This window comes from Benincasa hispida, chromosome 7, assembly GCF_009727055.1.
Source record: "Benincasa hispida cultivar B227 chromosome 7, ASM972705v1, whole genome shotgun sequence".
NCBI classification, from domain to species: domain Eukaryota; kingdom Viridiplantae; phylum Streptophyta; class Magnoliopsida; order Cucurbitales; family Cucurbitaceae; genus Benincasa; species Benincasa hispida.
Window position 1 is genome coordinate 18426855 of NC_052355.1, and position 18038 is coordinate 18444892.

The window sequence follows — 18038 nt, forward strand, 5'->3', positions numbered from 1 at the left end:
AAAAACAATGAAGAGAGATTTTAGCGGTTTAAGTGACAAAGTCTAAGGAAAGACTAAGACTTAAACCATGCTTACCAAATCGAAGTGAATATTGGAGTAATCGTAATGAAATGCTAGTGATGGATTAATTGTAATGAGTCTAAATCGCAAATATAATTAGATTGCTTTTGATCACGTTTACTTAGTATTATGAATTTGGACACATTTAATGTTACTGTTACTTCTAAAGGTCAAATGATAACAGTGACGGTAATAGTAACAGTAAAAGTGTCAAAATTCATACTTTTTCCTTTGAGCAGTAACAATAATGGTAATCGTAACAATAACGGTAACGATACGACATAATTTTCAGACGCAATTGGATTGAGCATACTCAGCTTATCATTCAGCTTATCGTTTCTTTATTTCAGATTTGGACGAATGCAGAACACAAGTAAATAACACTAAAGATAATCAAATTGAGTCCATTTTTTACATTACTATTAATTTATTACCAACATGGTCTTAGTTTGAAATTGTGGTAGTTTTTTAATAAAGGGTTGTGATTGTAAACTTAGGAAAAAATAGTAGTAAGATAAAGTAAATTAGTGAATGCCAGATTTCTATTTTAAACTTGAGAAAACAAATTAGACTAGTGTTTGGTAAAATAATAATACTAAATTGTTGTAATTTATCAATGATAAAATTAGTAGACATATTATTTATACCGCAAAATTTTGGAGTTGTATCAATTAAAATTTCAAATTAATAATTATATAATTATTAACCCTCAACTATCATAAATATATCAGTTTACAACTTCTATTTTAAGGAAACAACGTGAGACTCATAATATTATCAATTAAATCTGTAAAAAAAAAAAAAAAATGAATCTTCTTCTGCCACTTATCCTTCTTAGGCATTGGGAATGAACAATTTTTTAATCTTTTGTTTGTGCATGAAAAGTTTTTTCTTTACATATTTGAATCTCAATAAAAGGTTTTTCGCTCGTAATGAAATAAAGAAAGTAGTAAATGAAAAGGAAAATATAGTAAAGGAAAAACTATCTTGTTGGTCTCTAGGTTTGGGTCTAGTTTTTATTTAGTTCTTAGATTTCAAAATATTATACATTTAATCCTTAAGTTTTGAGTTTGGTTTTAATTTAGTCCCTAGGTTTCAAAATGCTACAATTTTACCTTTGATATTTGAATTTTGCTTCAATTTGGACTCTACATCTCGAGGTTTATAATTTTAACCTCAAATTTTCACTAAATACTCACTTTCCGTCTTTTGGAGTTAATTTATGTTAATAAATTAAAAATGGTTAAAAGAATTATAATTAATTAAGTTTCACTATTTTTATCACTTTTAAATTCAAATTTAAAATTTTACTTCTAATCATTTTTAATTAATTAAAATAAATTGACGTCAACGATTGAAAGTAAGTATTTAATAAAAAATTGAGGTTAAAAACATAAAATCTTGAAATTCATGGACCAAATTGAAACAAAATTCAAATCTCAAGGGTAAAATTGTAACATTTTGAAATTTAGGGACTAAATCGAAACAAAACCCAAAACTTAATGATTAAATGTGTAACATTTTAAAATCTAAGAACCAAATAGAAATTAGAGCCAAAACCTAGGGACCAGAAAGGTATTATTCCCTATATTAAAAGTAAAGACAAAGAAGAAAACATCAATGAAGAACTTGTATTAAGCCAAATCGAGCATAGTTCAACTGTTGCTAACCACAAAGTTTTGTGTTTGAATTTTTCTACCTCCAATCGTATATAAAAAAAAACTTGTATTAAACCAAAGGGAATGGAAATACAAAAAAATAGAAATTGAAGAAAACTTGTAAGCTAGATAAAACCGGAAAGATAGGTGAAGAAAAATAGAAAATATAGCTAAAACAGTGCTGAAATTTAATTAATAAAACTGGTAAACTACAAGAACAAAGCTACCCTAAACCCTCGACAATATCTTTACTACAATCATTCTCAACCATAGTTGGCCCTAAATCCTTTGACAATGATGGATCAAATAGAAACGTTGCAAGAACTCAAAACTATTACAAAAGAACAAAATGCCTTGATCCATGCTAAGTTAATGTATCATCTAAACTAATTTGTTTCGGAAGTAATATATCAAGACATTCTTTCAATTGCCTGGTGGGCTGTTCAAAATCGGTTACAAATACGTGATCATACTAGCAAGTGGTGTCTTGATATCTCTTATATTTGTGTTCTTTGCAATTAGTGGAGTTGAATCTCGAGATCGTTTGTTCTTTTATTGCCCTTTTAGCTATACTATTTGGGAGGATATTGCACTTGTGGAGAGCCCGTTCTCATAGGATCTCACTGAGACATTGAGCTTAACTAAATTTGTCAATATTAGTGTAGGCAATCAATTTCGACGTAAGGTCTGGATAGATGCTTGACGTGCTATTATTTATCATATTTTAAGAGAGTATAATCTTTGTGCCCTTTGGAATACCTTGTGACCTTCGTAGTCATGATTACTTAGGTTGTGCAATCAATTTTTTTCTTCCTATTGTTCTAAGTGGATTGGGTTTTTATCTATGAAACACAGATACAGATACGACTACACGATACGAATACGATCGGATATAGCGATTCGTCAATTTCTAAAAAACTAAGATACGGATACGTTTAAGGATGCGTCATTTTTATATTTTTTTAATATATATATTTCTAAAAAACAAGGATACTGATACGTCGAAGATATGTTTTCTTTTTCTTTAAAAAAATCTAAGATATAGATAAATTTAACATACAAGTTTAATAACAATAGCACAAAATGGAATACAAACACTGAAATACAATAACAAAAAAAAAGTAACATCTAAGATGTTGAAGTACAATATTTAATAAAATACAATAAAAAAGTGGCTTATATTGCAAAGAAGAAGATTAGAGGGATAAGTATGAAGATAAACGAAAAACTTCTTCATTAAATTATTGAAAATACCCAAATGATTTACCTTTTTTTTTTCTTTTAGTTTTGGACTCGAGTAGTGAGTTTTTTAAATATGTTGCCTAGTTTTAGATTGAGAAACATTAGATGAGTTGCTAGTATTTTTTCTTTAAAACAAAGTATACGTAAAAATAGATACGTCAAATCGCGTGTCAAATATGTATATGGAAAGTATCTAAACATGTCTGATACGGATTCTTTACCTCACATGAAGTATCTGTGCTTCATAGATTTTTATCGAGAAGATTCATGTGGGCTCCGTCTTCTTGGGACCTATCTTCTTGAGTTATGTTGGGTGAGATTTTATTATGTGTGCTTAGCTGTTTTCTTTGTCCTTTTTTTTAGTTGGGTTGTACTTGTGCTTGATCTCAAGTGGTGAGATATCTCCCTTTTTGTGATTCAATACCTTTGTAAAAAAACTAAATTACAAATAATCATTTAAAAATTATATATTCTCTTTCTTCTCTCTCCGCCCTTTTCCTTTTTTAATTATTATTTTTAATTTAAAATATCATATCAACATTTAAATAATGTTAATAAATTATTCAGAGAAGTTAAACCAACCTATTCTTAAAAATTCGAAATTAAAAACAAAATTTCTTTTCTCAAATACTTAGGCTCCGTTTAGTGTAACTTTTAAAATAATTCATGTATTTTTAGAAAAATCAGCTATAAAAATAAATAAAAATAGTGCTCGATAAATTTCAGCTTAAACTTGAAAAAGTAGATTGAAATGTTTGGTAAATAAATACAAAAATATCTTATTTTAGATATAATAACTATAATAGACTTATAATCAATTTTTCTTATTTTTTAAATTTAAAATTGTAAATAATTGTTTAGTGTGATAAATTTTATTTGTTATAGATTAATTTTTAAATATTAAGAAAAATTCTTTATTTAAAAAAATATATATCAATATGGTATACTTTTAAAAAAAATGATGCATTTCACTCATGAAAAATAGAAAATAGATTTGATTAGATGAGAAATATATAAATATATAAAACAAATCTTAGATTTGATATCGTTTTGTTGTGATTTTAGATTTGGTTTATATTTTAATGTATTAAACAAAAGAAATTACTTAGAGTTAATTTTAGTTTTTCCTAATTATTGACTTTTTTTTAAAAGGCCTAATTATTAATTTATTGATCACATATATACTAGACCTTAAAGTCATAATTTTTTTAGTCTTTGCACCAAACAAATTGATATTATACATAATGGTTTATTATGGAGTAGTAATTGATAGATTAAATACGAAATTTATTCCTAAATTTTAATTTCAAGTTTGTGTCTATTTGATCATTATACCTAATTTTTTTTAATATATTCTTAAATTTTCAATTTTGTATCTAATAGATTTTTGAATTTTAGAAATGTCAAATAGATCTCTGGATTGTAGTAATAAAAATTTGAACTTTCAATTTTGTATATAATAAATCTATGAATTTTGAAAAAAGTTATCATTTTTGGACATATTAGATACTTATTGAAGTCTAAGAATTTTTCGAACACAAATTGAAAGTTTAACATTCTATTAGACATATTTTTAAATTTATTTTAAAGTACATGGACCGAATAAACACAAACCCAAAAGTTTAGAGATTAAACTTTAATTCAACTTAATCAATATTATTTAATATCCTAGATCTGTTACTATGTAAGACTTTTGTGCCAGTTGATCGATTCGACAAAATACCCTTTTATGTGTTCTTATACAACATAAAAAAACATACCATTTACTTACAAAAACGTAAATTATTGTCCTAGTGAAAATTTAAGGTTTAAATTGATACAACATCTAAAATTTAATGATATAAATGGATGTTTTTTTTTTCAAAATAATAAAGAAAAATATGTTTTTAGTACAAGTTTGACTAAATAATGAGTGGAGGGTATGGGTTGGGTGACCTTACTAAAAGGGTTATAATGAAAGAAAACAAACCATTTTAGTAGGTGAGAAAACCATAAATGAGATATTTTTAAAGCTTCTTTAATGAGTTCTCATATATGCCACTTTCCCAACCAATTATTTCCTAACCAACTCAAGTAAAAATAAAAATTAATCGAATGTATGAGTTAAAATGATCTTAATTTAGTGGTAATTGATATGCACCCATTTTTTAAATTTAGAGGTGTAATCTCTCGATCCTATAATTATCGTACTTAACAAAGAGGAAAAACACAAAGAAAAAGTAAAAATATTTAAATTACTATGATTGATTGATGGTGTAGTCGTGGGTTGAGGTGCATGCTCGTTGGTGACAGTGGTTGATAACAATTAGATTGGTGACCGACCGTGGTTGTTGCTTTGCAAAGCGTAGTTAAAATATATAATGATGTCTATATTAAAATTGTGTTAATTACATATTCGGAGTGATTTTGAAATTTAAAATCACTTTTGTTAGATTTGAAATCACTAAACAAGTCTACTAACGTAAACAAAAGGCTCACGTATTTTAAACGCAATTTACTTTTTCTTTATTTTGCCCAAGACATGGGAAAGCTATAAATGTACTTTAGCCTGAAAAAGATAGATATGAATCACTGAAACTTTTTTTAAAATAAAATCAATTAAATAAGCATCCTTTAGTTCTGAACTACAAGGCAAATAACATTAGGCTTAATCTCCATCTAAAATGTGTTTAGTTATTCATGTTTCAATATCGAAAAAATATCATAATATAAAAATATATTTATGAACTTATAATAATGAACGGACACAAATGAAGGATAATCGAAGGATTGAAAGTTGTCGAAACCTTCAATCAATCAAATACAATTATAATACTGATTTGAGATTAATAAAATTCAGTAGGATTAGTAGAAGAATGAGTTGACCTACAGGGAAGCCTACTATAGATTTTTGCAAGTCAAATTTCTAATTAGAGTGTTATTGGAGATTTGGCATGGAGCAAGAAAATACAAAAAAATAAATGCATGAAAATAAAGTGATAGATACGTAATCTCGTTGAACATTCTAGTTTAAAGGAATGGAATCATTGGATGCAATTCCGATTATAGGATTTCAAATCTAAAAATCGTAAGCACTCAATCTACTTTACGTGAAAACACTGAATTAGGCATCCTAAGTCATTGATTAAAACTCACATCCTGATTAAATTAAGTGTTAAACCAACTAAGAATGAAATGCGTTCTACGCTAATCAACCATGTGCATTAAGATATAGGGAAGCACATGATGACTAATTAATAGGTAATGGCTAATTAATTAACCAATTTCTTCTTTTGTTCTAAACTGACCATAAGTAAACTATGTGCCCCACAAAACGTTATTAAAGACACAATTATCGAACAGTATGATAGAATACTCAATAAGAATTATTCAAACAGTTTAAGCATCAAATATAACCATCATTATTCTATCCAAAATAAGGGCAACATTCTCCTTAAAAGATTAATAACTCTCATTTGGACCGTTGTTAATGGTTGTCAAAGGTCGTCGGGGTGGAGATGCCTAGCAGTAGACGGCAAGTTAAATGCACTTAAAATGTGTGTTGTCCCTTGATTTAGAATAGTTTTCATGGTGATTTTATTAGATTTGATATTGTTTGGTAGTGAATTTCAAAATTTGAGTATAAGAACAAGACTTGAAGCTAAAAACGGGTACAACGGTCTAAATTTTGTAAAATTGAGACAAGTTGGGACCAATTGTACAAGAGAATTTGTGGTGGGTGTCAAAATAAGAATAGAATATGGAAGGCATGTCACCTAGTTTCTTACATTTTGCAGATATGACATTTTTCTATTTAATTTAAGATTTTTGGCCAGCCAGAATCATCAAGTTTTGTAGTTTTAAAGGCCTAAAGAGAGTGTTTTGAGTAGAATACCGAGGTCCTTGATGCAAGATTGATTGGAGAAGAATTGATTCAACTACAGAGACAGGACCATTGGTTCCTTTTTTGTATCTTGTATTATTTTATGTAGTTTGCATTCTAATTATGCTCCAGTCTATAGAAATCATATTAGGCGAAATTTTCGTCGTTCTAGGTTAGATGAACTTTATGGAATATTTCTAAACACTTTTGTGGATCTTGAATTTAATTTATATTAATACTTTCTAGCATGACCCTTTTTAATTCTTTTGAATGTTTGATCAATATTTGAATGATTTCATGATTTAAATCTTGCTTTAATAAGTAGGTTTTAGATTAGACCATACATGTGTTGGGTTTTGGTAAAATATTAGAAGTGCAGTTTGTCCCACATCGATTAAATTGAAGAATGGAGATGAACTTCAAACCAATAAAAGGAGTCTGTGTCTATAGTTTCAATTTGTCTCAGCTTAAAAACACTTTAAGCTTGGATGTGTTAACTCTAGTTAAATTCCCTTTATGTTCTCTAGTTTGAGAGTGAAAAAAGAGTGTGAGTAATATAAAAGCTTTGAGAGTACTCTTGTAATTGGCAAGTAGGTGGATGTTGCACTATAAATATCAGTTATTTTTTATGGTGGAATATCTTATAATTCCATGATATAAGAATTATAATTGTCAGCGAAGACAATGACTATTCTAGAAGTTGTGGATTCTTTAAATATTTTTCCAAGTTGGATTTTAGCAAAATATTGGAAGTGTAGTTGGGAAGAGCTCCAAGCTGTCAAGTTGTCTTGGTTAGAAACACTTTAAGCTTGGGTGTGCTAATTTTAATTAAATTTCCGTAGCTTTGAGAGAATGCACTTTAATTGGGATCGAGAGAGAATTGTTATGTGATTGTAACAATTTTCCACATAGTGGATTTTTTTATGATAGGTGGTTTTTCTCTAATCAGAGGTTTTCCACGTAAATTCATGTAAATTCTTGTGTTTCCAGTTTTACTATTTTCTTTTAATTTTATGTAGTAAAAGTGGGAGGTTTTTTTCCAACAGCGTGCTAGACTATCGTTTGAACACACTAAAGTAGTCGGATAATGGTATAAATTGTTGATGATGAGTCTTAATGCTTTGCTTAATTATATTGTTTCAAGTAATTAGTAATTAGTAATCAAGTGAAAGGAAAGATTGTTTTCGAAAGTAATAATTCGGATAAAAGACTTCTAGATCTTAGTTTTGTATTAATTAGCTCAAGAGTTAAAACAATTGAGTTTAGTAATTCCATTGATGAAATCTAGTCCCTAGCTAGAACGTCTTTTTGTTAACAATCTTCTTACTTAATAACTTTTATTTGCTCTTAGTTTAGTTGCATCACAAGTTGGTCTCCTAAATAAAATCGGGATAATCTCTTAATGACTAAAATATTATCAATTCGACTTCCTAAGGATAATATTCGGCTAAGGCGGTTTTAACTATATCACTCAATAGTGCACTTGTGGTTATCAAATTTTTGGCAATGGTAAACAATCACCACAAGAAGCAGCAACGGTGGAAGTGAAGATGGAGAGATTGGAGAGGGGTAGTGTGAGAATATTTTGCCATTTTCCTATATTATGAACAATTGAGAGATTCAAAATTAAATACTCAAAAAGCTCTTTTTTTCTAAGGTTTGATTTTAAATTTTCACTTAAAATAGACTTTTTTTCAAACTCCGTTTAAAAAAGTAATTTTCGGTGGTTGTTCTTTTTTTTCCAAAGCTAATCTAAACATACCCAAATAAAATTTTTAGAAAAAGTTTTACAAGTTTTAGGGTAATTTTTTTAAATAGCAAGACGGTTAGAAATATTTTCATATATAACAATATATCACTCTCAATGATAAACATTAATAGATGTTTAATCTATCTTTCATTTTTTCTATATTTGAAAACAATCCTTCGCTCATTACCTTTTCTTAAAAGTAAAATAATTGTTTATATATATATATATATAAATAAATAAAATGCTACCCTTTAAATTTTCCTATTATATTAATTATCCATAGATTTTTTTTTAAATATATATATATATATATATCCATAGAAGTACATTACATTATTGCATTAATGTGAATCAATATACAATTTGTTTGTATTATTTAAATTCAAGATAATGTTCTTAATGACAGGTTTTATAATTGGTTTAAGCATTGTACTTTTTATGTATTTTAAAATCCTTCAAAATAATTTAAACAAATGACATCAATCTAATTATTATTCTATTAATTCATATAATATAATATTACAATTATTAATCATAAAATAGGGAATATGCCATTTTGAGTTAATGAGATGTTGATTTTTATATATATTTAATACAGATGTGGATAACATATTAAGGTCAATAAATAAATAAAGGACTAACAAGAGAAAATTGTCAAAAATAACCTTTTCAAGTTTTCATCTTTCAAAACCAACACCTTTTCTAAAATCCGTTACAATAGGTTTTCTTGACCTATCTCGTCCGAGATCTCCAAGATTTACATAAAAATTTATCTTTTTTTTAACTTATCAATTGTTTTGTGCCCGGTGAAATCTCGGGCAAACACCGAGATTCTATCAATTTTTTTAAAGATTAGGTATTCTTTTCAAATTTTGCCAAAATTAAGTAAAATTTGGGAGATATAAAGAATATGGTTGTATCTCGGACAAAATTAACACAAAGATTCTTCATATTTTTCCAAATTTTCATTTTTAATTTTCAAAATTTGTCTTTTACAAAATTTAAAAATCACAATATACTTGAGATTTATCTAAAAAATCATAATTGGTATATTCATTTGAAAATTTAGAAATTCATATAACTGTGGAAAAAAATTAGGACAATGATTTAAACATTATGTAAATTTTGATATGCAAAAATTATGTAAAATTTTGGTAAAAATAATTGAATTTGGAGAAAATTTGAAAAGATATATAAGTCGAGGTATAAGATTTAGATAGATTATGTAATATTTAAAAAAATTAGTAGAATCTCGGAGTTAATATTATTCGAGGTTTCTCTAAAAAAATCCAAAACAATCAATAAGTTAGAAAATGTTAATTTTTTAAGTAAAATCTCGATTGTCGATCTCGTTCGAGATGGACCTAGAAAAACTAATTTAACAAACTTTAAAAAAAAAACTTGTTAATTTTGAAAAATAAATACTTGATAGTGCTATTTTTGACAATTTTCTTATTAATAAGTATCTAAGTTACTTTTTTATTTAATTAATTTTAAATGAGTCAAAATTTAAAGGAAAATTCTTATAAATAGAAAAATAAAAAAATATATATTATAGTAAAAAGTTCCAAAAGTGATTGTATTTTTGAAACTTTTTACTATAGAATATAAATATTTTTAAATATTTTTTTATATTTAAAAAAACCCATTTAATGTCAAAATTTAAATCATTTTTCTCAAATGTCCATCTGGAAAGAATGTGTATAATTTTACGTTGCAAAGGAGATCTAAATTTCATTTATCATAGTTTTAAAAACAAAAATCATTGATCATTCCTATTTTCTTTGCAAATATTATAATTTTCACTGCTTTAATATAACTTCATGTTAATAAAATAGTCTTTATTGTCAATTTTAAGTTAACTAATTTTTTAATTATAACCAAAATTTAAAATATCGATGTTGATGGAAGAGTCGAGGCTTAATTTTATAACATATCAATAAAATGCGAGGTTGATGAATACCTTTTTTAGAAAATTAAAAAAAACTATTTTATTTAATAAATAAACATTCCAATCTTTATTAATGAGTTAAAATTCTTTATAACGTTCTATTGTTTTTTATTATGTTTGATATATTTTTTTAATAAATAATAGAATTGTCAATTGCTATTGAATTCATGGATATTTAAAAATATTGATGAAAATATCTTATATCAATATCCTTAAGTCAAGTTTATTTTGACAAATTTTATACCCTAACTATAAACATGAAGTAAGGCTTTAAATACTGCACAAAGACATATACTTATAAGAAAATTAAAACAATTTTTAAGGTAAACTTTTGAAAAGCATAATAGTACAATAAAATGTTTGGAATTATAAATTAAAGTTAAATAAATAAGAAAAATTATTTTTGAATAATTATAATGGAAAACATTTTAAATATATAGCATTATTTTTTTAAAAAAATTGAATATAGTATTTTTTTTATTTTTATTTTTATCCCTATCATACCGTTATTATTTCAAATTGGCACAAAGTCCGAGGTTTCCTCTCCTCCATGAACGAGGTAATTTTAATAAAATTTGTTTCTACAAATTGAATTTTGGTTGGTCAACAAACAATATAGATTTGGGATTCAAAGTACATTTTCTTCTCCAATTTTTATTAATTATTATTTTGATTGATTAACGTTTTTCCTTTTTGAGTTCAACAACATGTGTTGTCAGGGAGATTTTATCATCTTACACTTTGGTTCAATTGTTTTTTTTTTCCTAAATGATCTATTATGTTGTTTTTGTTCATCTTGTTTCTCACCGTTGATTAACATGGAATTTTTTTGTAACTACCAACTCCCTAAGACTTGTACTAGGTCGTAATTATATACATGCATTCACTTCAAAACAACACTTTTGATGAATTGGCAAAAACCAAATGAGTGATATGAAATAATTAACTTTTATTAAAAGTAAATAACTGAAATTCATTTAACAGAGTACCCTTGATTAAAGAAGATAAAATTAAACATCATGGGAAAATATCATTCAAAGCAACCAGAAGTGCAAAAAATGAAAAAATCTCTACATTCAACAACTGATTAAGTTTAAAATCATGAAAATATAGAAAATACATGAGCAGAAGCATCTGACTAATCCCAATGGCATGGTCACGAATTTCTTCTGTCATTCACCAGCGTGTCATTGCCCTTACCTAAAAACATAACATGATAAAGAATGAGCATAAAATACTCAATAAGTAAGCTCACTATCGAGTCAGGATAAATATTTATGTCCTAGAAATGCAACATTCTAGTGGGACATGCAAAAACCTTTACTTATCATGGATTTTCATCTAGTGAAAAATTGAACCGGCCCTACTGTAGGTCAGATGTACCCATGACTCTCTAGTGAAATCCCAAAGAAGTTTACTAACCTCTAGATGAAGTCCCAAAGAAGTTCACTAACCTCTGGTGAAGTCCCGAAGGAGTTCACTAATCTCTGGTGAAGTTTGAAGGAAATCACAAACCTCTGATGAATCCTGAATGAGACACAAATCTCTGGTAAATCCTGAAGGAGACACTAACCTTTGGTAAATCTCGAAGGAGACACTTGGTGAATCCTAAAGGAGACTCTAATCTCTAGTGAATCCTAAAGGAGACACAATTTCTGGTGGGTATAAGACTACGGGTAGAGTATCACTAACATAAATATCATGTAACAAATCAGAGTCCCGCCATCATGGAAATATAACATCATAATTCATAAATCCTTATAGCATATCAAATCAAATTAATTCATACCCATTCCTCCTCTTAAAGCATCTCATAAAATTCTAGATCATGTTCATACACATAGCATATTTCAAACGCATTTATCACGTGCTCGTATATCCTCTCTAAACAGGCATCGTGATTCATACAGTCTTGGAACCATCCAAATTAATCCTATTATTATCGTCTAGTATGAAGGCAGTTTCAGTTGTAAGATTACTTACACCAGAATTTAGACCCAAAGTCGAACTCAAATAAGCTCATCTTCCCTTTGCCAAACATAAATAAACTTGGCAGATCCACATACACGACGTCGGTGCGGTGCGGCTTGATAGTTCCCTCGCGAACGGCATCGATGCGACTCAGTCTCAAATATGCGATTTAATTCAACCTCGAATATCAAAAAAAATAAAAACAAAACCATTTTTTTTTTTGGACAATAATGAGAATAATAAAACACTTTAAAAAACTAAATGGTCTCATAGCTCAATTGGTTAGAGTGTTGGTCTTATGAGCCGAAGGTTGCGGGTTCGAGCCCCGTTTCAAACGCATTTATCACGTGCTCGTATATCCTCTCTAAATAGGCATCGTGATTCATACAGTCTTCGAACCACATCCAAATTAATCCTATTATTATCGTCTAGTATGAAGGCAGTTTCAGTTGTAAGATTACTTACACCCAGAATTAAACTTGGCAGATCCACATACACGACGTCCCTCGCGAACGGCATCGATGCGACTCAGTCTCAAATATGCGATTTAATTCAAACTCGAATATCAAAAAAAATAAAAACAAAACCATTTTTTTTTTTGGACAATAATGAGAATAATAAAACACTTTAAAAAACTAAATGGTCTCAGCGGGGCTCGAACCCGCAACCTTCGGCTCATAAGACCAACACTCTAACCAATTGAGCTATGAGACCTTAAATACTTTATAATATTTCACATTCGTTCCCATGTTGGGGTAAGACAAGTTCATCCAAATATGTATCAAACTATTGCTTCTGATTCATCTTGTTGGAATTTGATACAAACAAGTCAAAATCATGAAAATCATCAAATTCTATATTCTGCTATGTTCCATCTAAATTTTTAGAGCGAGAATCATCACCTTCACTTTCATGCTTCAACTGATAATCTTTTTCCAAATTTGAACAAAACTTTTTAATATTTTCCATCTCAAGAAAAAAGTATCTCCATAAATTTTAGGGAAGTAAATCTCAATCAATTTCAATTTGTGACGTGGATCTAAAACTGTAGCTATGGTCATTACCCTATGAATTTTCTTCTAATACTTATCAAACTTTGGAATCATATTTGAAGTCATGTCTCTTATCTCTTAAAAGCTAGAACTCGTCCACTCAAAAATAGTCAATTTCAGTTTACAAATTTTTGGGAAAAAAATTAGCAACAAGATATTTGGATGCAGAAAATATTTCGGTCACGTGATGAAATATTTTCAGTTTCTCACATATCTCTTTTGCTAATACTCAATCTTGATCCAAAAGTCAAACACGTATACTTTGGTTCTCGTTGTTTTAATCGATAAAAAATAGCTTTGTACTTCAATGCAATAGCCAACGTAAAATATGTAGAATTTCACCTAGTACAACAATTAGACTTAACATCCTACCATCATATACATTCAACTGAAGAGCAGTTTCCTCAAATTTTTTTTTTTTTTTTTTGTATACACCCAAAAACACACATCACTCCAAACTATTTCAATCTCATCTCCTATTACTGTCAACCCATATTTCACAATTAAATTTATAATATGAGCACAACGCCTCATATGAAATAAACTCCCATCCAAGATTAAGTTTCCAGTCAGACTATCAACAAACATATTAACCATGGAGTTATTTGTACTATAATTATCTACATTTATAGATGACAATTTTCTATCAATATTCTAGTCTAACAGACATTCCATTATTTCTTCATGAAAAAGAAGTATGTAGAGAAGGGACATATATAAACCTGATTATTTTGTTTTACAAAACCCAGCGATCATCAACAAAATGTACAGTAATAGTCATACAACCTTTTGTTCGGTGGTAGAAATTTCAAATATTTGTTGTAAGGGCAATTTTTCCATTGATCTTATTCAACAATGTCATGGTTTTCAACTTTTCAGTCTCGTAAATTTTCAAGATCTCCTTCTTTATTGTGTTTCTTGACACCATCTTAAATAATAGTTGGATGACATTACAAAATTTCCTAAAACCTTCATGCTCAACTATTGGGAGAGTATATTCATGTTTGATTATCATTCTAACTAATTCTCTTTTTGCAGCTTCCTGATCAAAGTTGTATAAATCCAATTTATTGTTCTTCTCTCTCTGTTAGGATTCAATAGGGATTGTTGTATGTCATTTTTTCGTTTATATGGACATCTCTTGATATAGTCATATAAATGTTTGGTTCCATTTTTACTTTCACCCCCTAATTTTTGTTTGCAATAGTTACAAACCGCCTTGTCTACTCCATTTATTGTTTGCATCTTAAAATGGTTCCAAACAACCATTGTCAATCTCCTCTTTAAAGATCCCTTCTCAGTGTCCTCATTAAGAATAGCACAATTATCAACATTTAAACTAACGTTATTTTGAGGAACATGGAGTTAAATTTGGGTTGAATTTGGGGTTGGATTTGGACTTAGAAATTAGACTTAGAAAATCTTTATTTGTAGAAGGTAATGAAAGACATTATCTTTTGGGACCTAGCAAGTTATACAAAATAAAGTAAAGATTTAATATAAAAACTCTCTTTAGACTTAGACTTAATTTTCTAAAACTAAAAACAATAAACACAAACAGTCACCAAACAACAAACATAATTCTAATTTTTTAAAATATAGGGTTGAGAATAATACCTTCTAGCATTCAAAATCTAACTAATGAACTCTTTAGCCCAATCTAAGCTCGGTTTTGAAAGGAAAAATAATTAGCTTTATTTATAGTATTGGATTAACAATTCATATTAATCAATCTTTAAGGAAATCATAGTAAAAATTATAAAGAAACAAACATAATTTTCAAATAAAAAAACAAAAAAAATGGTTTTCTGGTAAAGTGACATATCCAAAATATATATATATATATATATACTCATCCTTTTGATTTTTTAACCAATAATGTAATTTAATTTAATTCCTATGGCTAAAATTTAATGTAGATGCAATAATATAATGCAAGTACTCTGAGAAAACCCTGATGGAAGCTTGGCTAGACACACAATTTTGCCCTTGTGGAACTAAAGCTCAACCTTTAACATCAATGTTTTCGGACCTAATTTTAAAGTCTATCGTTTTAGTCTTTTGTGGTGTCGTTTAATTCCCGAAAAGGACTACGAGTCAAAAGAAAATTTGTAAAACACCGAACCTCCTGTCACTACAAAGATATAGCAATAGTGGTAAGTCCGAGTGGATCCGTAGGGAAGTGCGATTTGTTTTGTTAAGTTAATTTTCTAACTAGAACAGTGAATAAGGGGGATTTTAGTGTGGAAGAGATAAAATGTGAGAAATTAAAATAAAAGGGTAGATGTAATCTAGAATATGAGTCTATCTAATTTCTAGAGCAAAAGAGAGATTTCTATGCAATTTCTATCATGGAAATCAATAAATAAACGAACGTTCAATTCTATGCATGTACGACTACCAAATCGATTCGACTTAACTAATCTCTACAAAGGCCGACAATCAATTAAATCAAAATCAATCAAGCGTCCTAATTATTAATTAAGGTAAGAAAGACCATGCCCTAATTAAAATATATGCTTTCAATTCTACTGGGTTCTTAACGATCATATAAAATTAGAAAAACATATGCATTAAGAATAAAGATTCAATCACGTCGATTAAAATTCAGGAAAAACCATATTCAATTAACCAATTTATTCTTTGAATCTGGATTAAACATGCAATGTCAAACTCAAAGACAGCCTATAAATCTCAAGCATACACATTCAACCATTGCTACCAAGTAAAATCAAGTATAGACAAACTACGAGGAAACGTGCGAGCTCGAAATTAACTAGCAGAGATATGCAATCATGATAGGGTCGTCAGTCCAACACACAAATGCAAATCTAAATTCATCAAGATTCAAAGAAAAACATAGAATTGAAAAACATCACAATTTAATTACAGAAAATTCAAGAAATTAGACATAGGGCTCTTGTTCAAAGAAAATTAGATAGAATTTACCTTTTAATTCATAGACAAATCCGAGATACACATCTAATCCATCGATTACAACACAAAGAAAAAAGAAAAATCAACCTAAAAATACTAAATTCTAAAGGGAAAGGAAGAAGAATGAAGGTTAACTTCGACCTCCATCAAATTCGGCCCTAAAATTTAGCATGTTTTAACCTAAAGATGAAAGGAGGTATTTAGAGAAAACTACGCAACTACATCGCTCAGCAAATAAGCCATGAGCGTTAGAGAGAACCTTTGCAACACTGACATTCTTGCCACACTCGAAGCATCGTGATGTTAGAAGTAGTGTTGTAACACTCCCCTGTGTTGTGTTTGTGCCCTAAAGTCTCGTGTCCTGTAGTTTGTAAACAACTTTGTAAGAATGCTTGTGATGTATAATATATATGATATTTACTTCACTTATTGACTTTGCACATTTAGATGTTTTTTATTTTACCACAAACCAATAAACTTAACATCCTTGGTTGTCTTTATGTAACTTAAGCATGTATGTAGTGACACACAAGTGGATCATGTCTTAAGTGATAACCAAAATGGTCTGTAGTATATGGATATAGGAGGAAAACCTTATCCTGGTAACACTACGGACGAGGCCCACTTTGTGGAATTGTTACAAGTGTTGTGACTTGTCATAGATGGTCTGATCCTGATCATTCGTGTAGGGGACATGCGAGTGGGGGCGTCCTATACAAAGAGTTTGTATAAGACCTGACCTTGAAGTGTTAATGTCTCGTCATATAACTTGGTTCATGACTGAGACTTTACTTTACTAGAATGACTATAGGTAACATGACTTCAATCTTGAGTGAGTTGGAAACTCTTGCCATTGAGGCGGTCCTTTGATTTGCATGGGTGCGAGTGGCCAGAGCGTCGACTCAAACCTACCACTTTGGGGATTCGTCTGATTTGGGACCTGAGAACTCAACTTCACAAGATGGAGTTCACCCCTTCTCCGAAGTAGGGGTAAGTAGATAGATCGCTCTCTTAAGGGCTGATCCCGAGGCTTGAACGATGTAGCGCCACACACCTTCTCATGGCTCGAGAGGTGTTCACACATAGTAGGACTATGTTGTGTTGTTCATTAGAGGGATCAGTGGTACTTAAGGAGTAACATGTAACTACAGGGGCAAAATGGTAAATTGGCCTGTTGTCATTACGAGCATCTGTGAAGGGTCATCGTACTGATGACTGGTTATATCCAATGGACATAGAAATATATTTATGGTAAGAAGAGTTCAATTGTCGATCTTTAGTGGAATGCCTCACAATTAATGGATGGTGAATATCGTAGCTAAAGAGTTTAGTCCGCTATTCACGTACCATTGGAGCTTTGAGCCAGAGATCCATAAGGTCCCCTTGGTAGCTTGGATACAAGTTGAGAGCCAGTTTTTGGATCAATTTGAAATGTTCAAATGGACAAGAGGGAGTTCGATTATATATGATATAATTGAACTAGTTAATTATATATGATATAATTAACTTTATGTATGAGATACATTAATTTGGAGGAAATTGGTTATAAATATGA

The 18038-nt window shown here is 29.1% G+C and overlaps 1 non-coding gene across 1 annotated transcript; it reads right to left on the minus strand.

Moving 5' to 3' along the window:
- Nucleotides 1-13134: 13134 nt before the first annotated feature.
- TRNAI-UAU lies at nt 13135-13208 on the minus strand. The gene has a single exon. It is a non-coding gene; the product is annotated as a tRNA-Ile (tRNA).
- Between the last annotated feature and the right edge of the window lie 4830 nt (nt 13209-18038).